This window comes from Saimiri boliviensis, chromosome 12 (genome assembly GCF_048565385.1).
Source record: "Saimiri boliviensis isolate mSaiBol1 chromosome 12, mSaiBol1.pri, whole genome shotgun sequence".
Lineage (NCBI taxonomy): Eukaryota > Metazoa > Chordata > Mammalia > Primates > Cebidae > Saimiri > Saimiri boliviensis.
The window spans coordinates 21,360,576-21,372,683 of record NC_133460.1 but is presented as its reverse complement, the minus strand read 5'-3'; the positions used below and the strand labels follow the sequence as shown (position 1 = coordinate 21,372,683).

At 46.8% G+C, this 12,108-nt stretch overlaps 2 pseudogenes; both read left to right on the top strand.

Annotated features, from left to right (window-relative positions):
• The first annotated feature begins 6,455 nt into the window (after positions 1 to 6,455).
• On the top strand, positions 6,456 to 6,554 carry LOC120367442 (U6 spliceosomal RNA; annotated as a pseudogene).
• Positions 6,555 to 8,695: 2,141 nt separating this feature from the next.
• Positions 8,696 to 8,785, top strand: LOC120367504 (U2 spliceosomal RNA; annotated as a pseudogene).
• The last annotated feature ends 3,323 nt before the right edge of the window (positions 8,786 to 12,108 follow it).

Sequence of the window (12,108 nt, the reverse complement as noted above, 5' to 3'; positions counted from 1 at the left end):
TTTTTTTTTTTTTTTTTGAAGACTCAGTCTCTTGTCCGCCAGGCTGGAGTGCAGTGGTGTGATCTCAGCTCACTGCAACCACCACTTTCTGGGATCAAGGAATCCTCTTGCCTCAGCCTCCAAAGTAGCTGGGATTACAGGTGCCCACCAACACGCCCTGCTAATTTTTGTATTTTTAGTAGAGATGGGGTTTTACCATGTTGGCCAGGCTGGTCTTGAACTCCTGACCTCTGGTAATCTGCCCACCTCAGCCTCCCAAAGTGCTGGGATTACAGGTGTGAGCCACCTCGCCCAGCCTTGTTTTGTTAGAACTAAGTATTTCTACAGGCCAGGTGCACACCTGTAATCCCAATTACTCAGGAAGCTGAGGCAGGAAAATCTCTTGAACCTGGGAAGCAGAGGCTTCAGTGAGCTTCGATCATACCACTGCACTCCAGCCTGGGTGACAGAACAAGACTGTCTCAAAAAAAATTAAAAAAATAAAAATAGGGCCGGGCACAGTGGCTCACGCCTGTAATCCCAGCACTTTGGGAGGCCGAGGCGGGTGGATCATGAGGTCAAGAGATCAAAACCATCCTGGTCAACATGGTGAAACCCCATCTCTACTAAAAATACAAAAAATCAGCTGGGCAGGGTGGCGCGTGCCTGTAATCCCAGCTACTCAGGAGGCTGAGGCAGGAGAATTGCCTGAATCCAGGAGGTGGAGGTTGAGGTGAGCCAAGAACGCGCCATTGCACTCCAGCCTGGGTAACCAAAGTGAAACTCCGTCTCAAAAAAAATAAATAAATAAAAATCTGTCCATAGCTGGGCTCAGTGGTTCACACCTGTAATGGGAAGCCGAGGCGGGCGAATCCCTTGAACCCAGGAAGCAGAGGCTGCAGTGCCCAGATCATACAACTACACTCCAGCCTGGGCAACAGAGCAGGACTCTGTCTCAAAAATAAAATTAATTAATAATAAATAGTACAAAAATTAGCCAGGTGTGGTGGCAGGCACCTGTAATCCAAGCTACTTGGGAGGCTGAGGCGGGATAATCGCTTGAACCCAGGAGATGGAGGTTGCAGTGAGCCAAGATCATGCCACCACACTCCAGCCTGGGTGACAGCAAGACTCCATGTCAAATAAGTAAATTAATTTAATTAGATTAAAAAGTAAATCTCCATGACGCACAGAGGCTGACTCCTGTAATCCCATCACTTTGGGAGTCTAAGGTGGGGGAATTGCTTGAGGCCAGGAGTATAAGACTAGCCTGGGCTAGGCCGGGCACGGTGGCTCACGCCTGTAATCCCAGCACTTTGGGAGGCTGAGGCGGGTGGATCACAAGGTCAAGAGATCGAGACCATCCTGGTCAATATGGTGAAACCCTATCTCTACTAAAAATAGAAAAAATTAGCTGGGTATGGTGGCGCGTGCCTGTAATCCCAGCTACTCGGGAGGCTGAGGCAGGAGAATTGCCTGAACCCAGGAGGCGGAGGTTTTGGTGAGCCGAGATCGATCGTGCCATTGCACTCCAGCCTGGGTAATGAGCGAAACTCTGCCTCCAAAAAAAAAAAAAAAAAAAAGACTAGCCTGGGCAACATAATGAGACCCCCGTCTCTATTTTTTTTTTTTTTTTCCAGACGGAGTTTCACTGTTGGTGCCCAGGCTGGAGTGCCATGGCTCACTGAACCTTCCACCTCCTGAGTTCAAGCAATTCTGCCTCAGCCTCCCGAGTAGCTGGGACTACAGGTGCCCACCACCATGCCCAGCTAATTTTTTGTATTTTGAGTAGAGATGGGGTTTTACCATGTTGGCCAAGCTGGTCTTCAACTCCTTACCTCAGATGATCTGCCTGCCTCAGCCTCCCCAAAATGCTGGGATTATAGGCATGAGCCACCTCGCCCAGCCGACCCTGTCTCTATTTTTAAAATACTTATACGTGCATTTAGGTATCTCATCTCTCTGTTGCTTGTTTAACTAGCTTGTTCTGCGCCTAGCACAGTGGCTCTAGGCATCCTTAGTCTTTTTTATTATTTATTTATTTATTTTTGAGATGGAGTCTCACTCTGTTGCCCAGGCTGGAGAGTAGTGGTGCAATCTTGGCTCACTTCTTGAACTCCTGGGTTCAAGCAGTTCTCCTGCCTCAGCCTCCCTAGTAGCTGTGATTACAGGCATGCGGTACCACACCCAGCTAATTTTTGTAGTTTTAGTAGAGACTGGGTTTCACCATGTTGGCCAAGCTGGTCTCAAACTCTGAATCTCAGGTGATCTGCCCACCTCGGCCTCTCAAAGTGCTGGGATTACAGGCATAAGCCACCGCGTCTGGTTGGCATCCTCAGTCTTGATTTCACACATTATTCCTCCCTCCTGTCTTCCCCCAGGAAACTGACAGTGGCTCTGTGATGCCAGAATTAAGTCTTAGAAATCTAGGGGAGTCTCCTAAACTTCTGTAGTAAGAGTGAGGTAGGGAGGTTTGGGGTTAAATTATTTCCTTGGATAAGGAAAACTACTTCCTTTCTAGTAAGTGCCAAACTTCATAAACGTTTCTCCAAAGCCCGAAGAGGTCAGCCTCATTATCTCCCTGTTTTCCTGCATTAACCTGAAACAGTGACCTCAAGTAACAGGCTGAAATTCACATCCCCCTTAGGGCCCTTGCCTGGATTCCAATCTGCAGGCTTTGGGAAATGTTTATTGACCAGTAGAGCTGGGTGTGAGTGTATCAGTAAGCACTTGTTAACTGATTTCTCTCCTTTCAAAGTACTAAACATTTCCCTTGTATACTTTCCAAGGACTCATTGTTTTGTTAATGAAAAAAGTCAACACTTATTTGCATCACCGAGAGCCCCTCCTCCTCATTCCCATTGGGACCTGGAGAGCAGAAGCTGGTTTTAGGGAAAGAGTTAGGGACTAGAAGATCTGCCCTTGATGTGGGCACCTAACAGAACCTGACACCTAATTCTATAAATGTTGACGGTATTATTATTCAGAGCATTTACATAAGAATCGCCCTGATAGCTACTGTTTTGTGGATCTCGACCATGCTCCTGGTGCTGTGGGAGGTCTTTTTCCTTTGCAGCAGGCTTTTTCTTTCTTTCTTTTTTTTTTGGAAATGGAGTTTCACTCTGGTTGCCCAGGCTGGAGTGCAGTGGCACGATCTCAGCTTACTGCCACCTCTGGCTCCCAGGTTCAAGTGATTCTCTTGCCTCGCCTCTCAAGTAGCTGGGATTACAGGTGACCGCCAGAACACCCCGCTGATTTTTGTATTTTTAGTAGAGGTGCGGTTTCACCATCTTGGCCAGGCTGATCTTGAACTCCTGACCTTGTGATTCACTTGCCTTGTCCTCTCAAAGTGCTGGGATTACAGGTGTGAGCCACTGCACCCGGCCTTTTGTTCTGTTTTGTTTTTTGGTTTTTTTGAGACGAATTCTCACTCTGTTGCCCAGGCTGGAGTGGTATGATCTTGGCTCACTGCAACCTCTGCCTCCTGGGTTCAAGTGATTCTTCTGCCTCCTCCTCCCGAGTAGCTGGGATTACAGGTGCTCACCATAACGCCCAGCTAATTTTTGTTATTATTTTTTTTTAGTAGAGATGGTGTCTCACCATATCAGCCAGGCTGGTCTCGAACTCCAGTTCTTGTGATCTGCCCACCTCGGCCTTCCAAAGTTCTGGGATTACAGGCGTAAGCCACCACGCCTGGCCATTTTTTTCCTGTTATTTTTTGAGAGTTTTGAAAGCAAAGAAATGACATCACCTGACTTAGGTTTTTAAAGGACCACACAAGTGCAAGGTCTGTGAATTGAGATATTACAACTCCCATGTTACTGGGGCATTTTCTATTATTCACCTGTTCTAACTAGAATATTTAGGGGCCTAGCCTGCTTTAAGGAAATCCAATGTGCAAAAATCCAAATAGAACTAACTTTCCCTGAAGAACCGGCAGTCATTGCAAATTGCTCAGTGTAGCAGGGGTAATGGGGTGATCTGGAGCCTCTGGGCCCAGCTTTCTTTGCGTTGGAAGGACTCATCACCACAAAGCCCATCAGCTGCACCTCCATGGGTGCCTTCTGCTCACACGTGCACATAGCCATAAAAAAATAGGTGTTTCCAAATGGCTCCAGAATCAGGTAATGGCAACGGTTGTACAACTTTGTGAATATACTAAAACTACCAAATAGCACACTTTACCTTTTTTTTTTTTTTTTTTTTTCCCCAAGAGATGGAGTTTCATCATATTGGCCAGGCTGGTCTTGAACTCCTGACATTGTGATCCACCTGCCTTGGCCTCACAAAATGCTGGGATTACCGGTGTGAGCCACCATGCCCAGCCTCCAAATAGCACACTTTAAAAGGTACATTTTATGGTATGTGAATTTTATGTTAGCAATAATAATAAAATAATAAAAATATTCTCAGAAATCCTGTTTGTCATAACACAAACACTAGAAACAACCTAAATGTCTATAGCCACAGAGATCTTGTTTTTTTTTTTTTTAGACAGAATCTCTGTTGCCTGGGCCAGAGTACAGTGGCAGGATCTCAGCTGACTGCAACCTCTGCCTCCCAGTTTCAAATGATTCATGCCTCAGCCTCCCAAGTAGCTGGGATTACAGATGTGTGACACCACACCCAGCTAATTTTTATATTCTTGTAGAGAGAGGGTTTCATGATGTTGACCAGCCTGCTCTTAAACTCCTGATCTCAGGTGATCCTCCTGCCTCAGCATCCCAAAGTGCTGGGATTATAGGTGTGACTCACAGAGATGGCCAGTTTGTTTTGTTTTGTTTTGTTTTGTTTTGTTTTGAAATGGAATCTTGCTCTGTCACCAGGCTGGAGTGCAGTGGATCTGCAGGATCTCAGCTCACTGCAACCTCCACTTCCTGGGTTCAAGCAATTCTTCTGCTGCAGCCTCTGGAGTAGCTGGGATTACAGGCATGCGCCACCATGTCCAGCTAATTTTTTTAGTAGAGATGGGGTTTCACCATGTTGGTCAGGCTGGTCTCAAACTCCTGACCTCAGGTGATCTGACTCCCTCTGCCTCCCAAAGTGCTGGGATTATAGGCATGAGCCACCAAGCCTGGCCATGTGTTTGTTTTGTTTTGTTTTTTGAGATAGTCTCACTCTGTCACCCAGGCTGGAGTGCAATGGCACGATTTTGGCTCACTGCAACCTCTGCCTCCCAGGTTCAAGAGGTTCTTCTGCCTCAGCCTCCCGAGTAGTTGGGACTATAGGCGAGCACCACCACATCTGGCTAATTTTTGTATTTTTAGTAGAAATGAGGCTTCATGATATTGGCCAGGCTGGTCTTGAACTCCTGACCTTGTCATCTGCCTGTCTTGGCCTCCCAAAGTGCTGGGATTACAGGCGTGAGCCACCCTGCCCTACCAGTTTTGTTTTTACATAAAGACCCGTCTTGTACTCCTGGGCTTAAGGGATCCTACTTTTTTTTTTTTTTTTTTTTTTTTTTTTTTTTTTTTTTTTTTTTTGAGACGGAGTTTCGCTCTTGTTACCCAGGCTGGAGTGCAATGGCACGATCTCAGCTCACCGCAACCTCCGCCTCCTGGGTTCAAGCAATTCTCCTGCCTCAGCCTCCTGAGTAGCTGGGATTACTGGGATTACAGGCAAGCGCCACCATGCCCAGCTACTTTTTTGTGTTTTTAGTAGAGACGGGGTTTCACCATGTTGACCAGGATGGTCTCAATCTCTCGACCTCGTGATCCACCCGCCTCGGCCTCCCAAAGTGCTGGGATTACAGGTTTGAGCCACCGCGCCCGGCCCTAGGGATCCTACTTCTTCAGTTCCTGAAGTGCTGGGATTACAGGTAGGAGTCATTGTGCCTAGCTCCCATCTCTACTTTTAAATGACAAACATTTATATATATAACTTTCATTTTTTTTTTTTTTTTTGAGATGGAGTTTTGCTCTCATTGCCCAGGCTGGAGTGCAATGGCACCATCTCAGCTCACCGAAACCTCTGCCTCCCAGGTTCAAGTGATTCTTCCTCCTCAACCTCCCAAGTAGCTGGGATTACAGGTATGTGGCACCACGCCTGGCTAATTCTGTATTTTTAGTGGAGACAGGGTTTACCATGTTGGTCAGGCTGGTCTTGAACTCCCAACCTCAGGTCATCTGCCTGCCTTGGCCTCCTAAAGCTCTGGGATTACAGGTGTGAGTCACCTCATCTGGCTTTTCTTTTCTTTCTTTCTTTTTCTTTTTTGGACAATCTCTTGCTCTGTTACCCAGGCTGGAGTGCAGTGGCTCCATCATTGCTCACTATAGCCTCAACCTCCTGGGCTAAAGTGATCCCCCCACCTCAGTCTCCCAAGTAGCTGGGACTACAGGCGCAGGCCACCACATCCTATTAATTTTTGCATTTTTCATATACACAGGGTTTTACCATGTTGCCTGGGCTGGTCTGAACTCCTGAGCTCAGGCAATCTGCTCGCCTCAGCCTCCCAAAGTGCTAGTATTACAGGCATGAGCCACCACACTGGCCACATATATGAAAATATTATACAGAGATTAGCATAGCCCCAGAGCAAGGATGACATGCAAATTTGTGAAGCTTTGCATATTTTTGTGATTACATGTCTGTATCAAAATAGCTCATGAAATAAGAAAAAACAACAACAACGACAAAAAAAAAAAACAAAATATGAAACGCATAAATATACACACCTACTCTGTAACCAGGAAAATTTTAAATGAAGAAAACTTTTAAAAAGTAGGTCTTGGCCGGGCGTGGTGGCTCAAGCCTGTAATCCCAGCACTTTGGGAGGCCGAGGCGGGTGGATCACGAGGTCGAGAGATCGAGACCATCCTGGTCAACAAGGTGAAACCCCGTCTCTACTAAAAATACAAAAAATTAGCTGGGCATGGTGGCACATGCCTGTAATCCCAGCTACTCAGGAGGCTGAGGCAGGAGAATTGCCTGAACCCAGGAGGCGGAGGTAGCCAAGATCGCGCCATTGCACTCCAGCCTGGGTAACAAGAGCGAAACTCCGTCTCAAAAAAAAAAAAAAAAGTAGGTCTTAGTGCTAAAAACAAATAAAAAGCACAATGATGCAGTATGTCAGTGGAACACAGGAGCCAACTGAAAACTGGAAAAACTTGAGCATAGTAAAGAAAGTACCTGAGGCAGGCAGCTGGCTGGAGCCCAGGAGTTCCCGACCAGCCTGGGCAACACAGGGAAACCTTTTCTTCACAAAAGAATACAAATATCTGGCCAGATGTGGTGGCTCAAGCCTGTAATCCCAGCACTTTGGGAGGCTGAGGTGGGTAGATCACCTGAAATAAGGAGTTTGATCTCCTGATCAAACACGACCAGCCTGGTGAACATGTTGAAACCCTGTCTTTACTAAAAATACAAAAATTAGCAGGGCATAGTGGCACGTCTGTAGTCCCAGCTACTCAGGAGGCTGAGGCAGGAGAATCGCTTGAATTTAGTAGGCAGAGATTGCAGTGAGCTGAGATCACACCACTACACTTCAGCCTGGTTGACAGAGTGAGACTCTGTCTAAAAAAAAAAAAAAATTAGCCAGGCTTGGTGGCAGGCACCTATAATCCCAACTACTTGGGAGTCTGAGGCAGGAGAATCATTCGAACCTGGGAGGGAAAGGTTGCAGTGAGCCGAGATCTCGCCATTTCACTCCAGCCTGAGTAACAAGAGTGAAACTCCATCTCAAAAAAAAAAAAAGACCAGGCACAGTGGCTCACTGCTGTAATCCCAGCACTTTGGAAGCCTGAGGCAGGTGGATCACTTGAGCTCCGGAGTTTGAGACCAGCCTGAGCAATATAGTGAAACCCTGTCTCCACCAAAAATACACAAAATTAGCGGGGCATGGTGGCATGGGCCTGTGTTCCCAACTTCTCTGGAGCCTGAAGGTGGGGTATCACTTGAGCACAAGAGTTTCAGACCAGCCTGGGCAACACAGGGAGACTCTATTTCTAAAAAAAAATTTTTTTTTTTTGATTAGCAAGGTGTGGTGGCACATGTCTGTGGTCCCAGCTACTTGGGAGCTGAGGTGGCAGAACTGTTTGAGCCCAGGAGATAGAGGCTGCAGTGCACTGTAATCACGCCACTGCACTCTAGCCTGGGTGACTCTCAAAAAATAATAAATAAATAAATAAAGTAGTACTAGATTATAACCTAAAGTCCATTAGTATGAACTCATACTAATATAATATATGATTAAATAAATTCAATATCCAATAAGTTGAATAAATGAATGGGAGAAGGCTAGGCATGGTGGCTCATACCTGTAATCCTAGCACTTTGAGGGTGCTGAGGCAGGTGGATTGCCTGAGCTCAGGAGTTTGAGACTAACCTGGGGAACACAGTGAAACTTCGACTCTACTAAAAATACAAAAAATTAGCTGGGGCCTGGCAGCGTGTGCCTGTAATCCTAGCTGCTTGAGAAGCTGAGACAGGAGAATCGCTTGAACCCAGGAGGCAGAGGTTGCAGTAAACTGAGATCACACCATTGCACTCCAGGCTGGGCGACAGAGCTAGACTCTGTCTCAAAATAAATAAACAAATGGGAGAGAAGAGACTAATCTCCTATATGGATGAATTCCAAATAACCTACACAGAGACTCTGCCTTTGAAGAGGTGGAACATAATTCCTTTAGCATGCACAGTGCATAGTGACTTCCTTCCAAAGAGTACAGTATAGAAAGATGGGGCAAAGAGAATGACTTTGTAAAAAGAGTGACTTTGTATCGCTTCTTTGATCCTGTTGGCTAAGATCAAGTGTAGTATCTGTTCTTATCAGTTTAATATCTGATTTTAAAGAAAAGAATGACTTTGTAGCCAGGTGCAGTGGCTCACTCCTGTAATCCCAGTGCTTTGGAAGGCTGAAGTGGGAGGATTGCTTGAGGCCAGGAGTTCCAGACTAGCCTGGGCAACATAGGGAGAGCCTGTCTCTACAAAAAATAAAACATCAGTCAGGTGTGGCGGCACATGCCTCTAGTCCCAGCTACTTGGGAGGCTGAGGCAGGAGGATCACTTGAGCACAGGAGGTTGAGGCTGCAGTGAACTGTGATTGTGCTACTACTGAACTCCAGCCTGGGCGACAGATCTCTTGTGTTGAAAAGAAAATAAATAAATGAAAAGGATTAAATAAAGGTTTAAAAAATGACAAAATGACTTAGCAGTGGACTCTGACTTCACTTGGGTGATGAAGGGCGACAGTGGCAGGAGGAGGCCAGCTTGAGAGCTGGAACCTTGATGTGATGTGATGTGATGTGATGAAAAGGGTACTTGATCTCTGCTTAATTCTAGTCTAAATCTGAAAACAACATACACATCCAAGTTAAGGCAGTCTATCCCAATACTAGGTATATACCCAAAGGAATAAAAATCATTCTATTATTAATTTTTTTTTTTAGTTTCAGTCTGTTCACCAGACTAGAGTGCAGTGGCGTGATCTCGGCTCGCTGCAACCTCCGCCTCTCAGGTTCAAGCGATTCTCCTGCCTTAGCCTCCCAAGTAGCTGGGATTACAGATGTGCGCTACCACACCTGGCTAATTTTCATATTTTTAGTAGAGACAGGGTTTCACTATGTTGGCCAGGATGATCTCGATCTCCTGACCTCAGATGATCTGCCCACTTTGGCCTCCCAAAGTGCTGGGATTACAGGCATGAGACACCACGCCTGGCCCTTGGAATTCTTTCTCATTAGCTTCTGTAATCGTCCTCTCTCACAGTCTAATGTAAGCTCCAGGGAGGCTGGGGTTTGTTTTGTGTACCCTTGTATCCCCAGCCACTAGGTGCAGTGCCTGGCACCATAGATGAAGTCAACAGTGGTTGAAAGAATCAAAGGCAGCTCAAGGCATTAAGTGAGGGAAGAGGGAGGTTTTTGACTTGAGTTCTAGTTGACACAGAGATGGAAACCGTGGGGGAAGGGGGGCATCAGATCTCAAAGATGACTCAATTTGGGATATCTGAGGTGCTTGGAAGAGATCTAAGAAAGGGGATAGGCATGTCTAGAAAATATTTGTGCCAGGCGCGGTGGTTCACGCCTGTAATTCCAGCATTTTGGGAGGCTGAGGCAGGCAGATCACCTGAGATCAGGAGTCCAAGACCAGCCTGGCCAACGGTGAAACCCTGTCTCTACTAGAATACAAAAAATTAGCCAGGCGTGGTGGCGCATGCCTGTAATCCCAGCTAGTAGAGCTGCTAAGGTGGGAGAATCGCTAGAACCCAGGAGGCAAAGGTTGCAGTGAGCCGAGATTGCTCCATTGCACCCCAGCCTGGGCAACAAGAGCAAGATTTTATCACCAAAACAGAAACCAACAACAAAAAGAAAATATTTAATTGTGCCAGGTGCAGTGGCTCATCCCTGTAATCCCAGCATTTTGGGAGGCTGAGGCAGGAGGATCACCTGAGGTCAGGCATTCAAGACCAGGCTGGCCAACATTTAGTGAGACCCCAGTCTCTACTAGAAATACAAAAAATTAGCCGGGCATGGTGATGCATGACTGTATTCCCAGCTACTTGGGAGGCTGAGACAGGAGAATCTGTTGAACCTGGGAAGTGGAGGTTGCAGTGACCTGAGATTGCGTCATTGCACTCCAGCCCAGGCAACAGAGCGAGACTCGGTCTTAAAAAAAGAGGCCGGGTGCGGTGGCTCAAGCCTGTAATCCCAGCACTTTGGGAGGCTGAGGCGGGTGGATCACAAGGTCGAGATCGAGACCATCCTGGTCAACATGGTGAAACCCCTAAAAATAGTCTCTACTAAAAATACAAAAAAATCAGCTGGGCATGGCTGAGGCAGGAGAATTGCCTGAACCCAGGAGGCAGAGGTTGCAGTGAGCCGAGATTGCGTTATTGCACTCTAGCCTGGGTGACAAGAGCGAAACTCCATCTCAAAAAAAAAAAAAAAAAAAAGAGGCCGGGCATGGTGGTTTATGCCTGTAATCCCAGCACAAGGCGGATGGATCACCAGGTTAGGAGATCGAGGCCATCTCGGCTAACATGGTGAAATTCTGTTTTTTACTAAAATACAAAATTAGCCGAGCATGGTGGCTGGTGCTTGTAGTCCCAGCTACTCGGGAGGCTGAAGCAGAATCGCTTGAACCTGGGAGGTGGAGGCTGTAGTGACATGAGATGGAACCATTGCACTCCACCCTAGGAAACAGAGCAAGACTCCATTTCAAAAAAAAAAAAAAGAAAGAAAAAGAAAGGGAAGGAAGAAAGGGAGGGAAGGAAGGAAGGAAAAAAATTTCACTGAGTTTCACTCTCAAATGCCTATAGGGGCCAGAGAGGTAGCTTGAATAGTGCTGGTCTAAGACAACAGAGTGGAGGGATTGTGGCAATCAGGTGAGATTATGCCCCACCTCAAAGGAAAAGCCTGGGGTAAGCAGGTCTAGTGACCATACATTTCTTGATTTTTCAAGAGAAGCTGAAAATAAGAATTTCCACATAAAATCTTTTCTGCAAGCCAACTTTCATCTTCTGGTCACCTGTTTCTGACTTTGCTGGAGCAATCCAGGCTCGAGCCTTCCCCACATGTCCTGGGTATGTGTGGTGGTGGCAGGGAATGTTGGCTGCATTTTTCCTAAGGCAACAGGTACATTTATGAGCCAGGCACAGTGGCTCACGCCTATAATCCCAGTGCTTTGGGAGGTTGAGGCGGGAGGATTGCTTGGGGCCAGGAGTTCGAGACCAGCCTGGGCAACACAGCAAGAAACATGTCTCTACAAAAATTTAAAACTAGCCGAGTGTGGTGACACAGGCTTGTAGTTCCAGCTACCCCGGAGGCTGAGGCAGGAGGATCACTTGGGAACAGGAGTTCAAGGCTGAAGCGATCTGTGATCCTACCATTGCATTCTAGCCTGGGCAACAGAATGAAACTGCCTCAAAAGTAAAAGAAGGCTGGGTGCAGTGGCTGACACCTGTAATCCCAGGACTTTGGGAGGCTGAGGGAGTAGATGGCTTGAGTCCAGGAGTTTGAGACCAGCCTGGGCAACATGGCAAAATCCCATTTCTACAAAACATACAAAAATTAGCCGGGCGTGGTGGCGCATGCCTATAGTCCCAGCTACTCAGGAGGCTGGGACAGGAGGACTGCTTGAGCCCAGCAGGCAGAGAGGTTCCAGTGAGCTGAAATCACACTACTGCACTGTAGT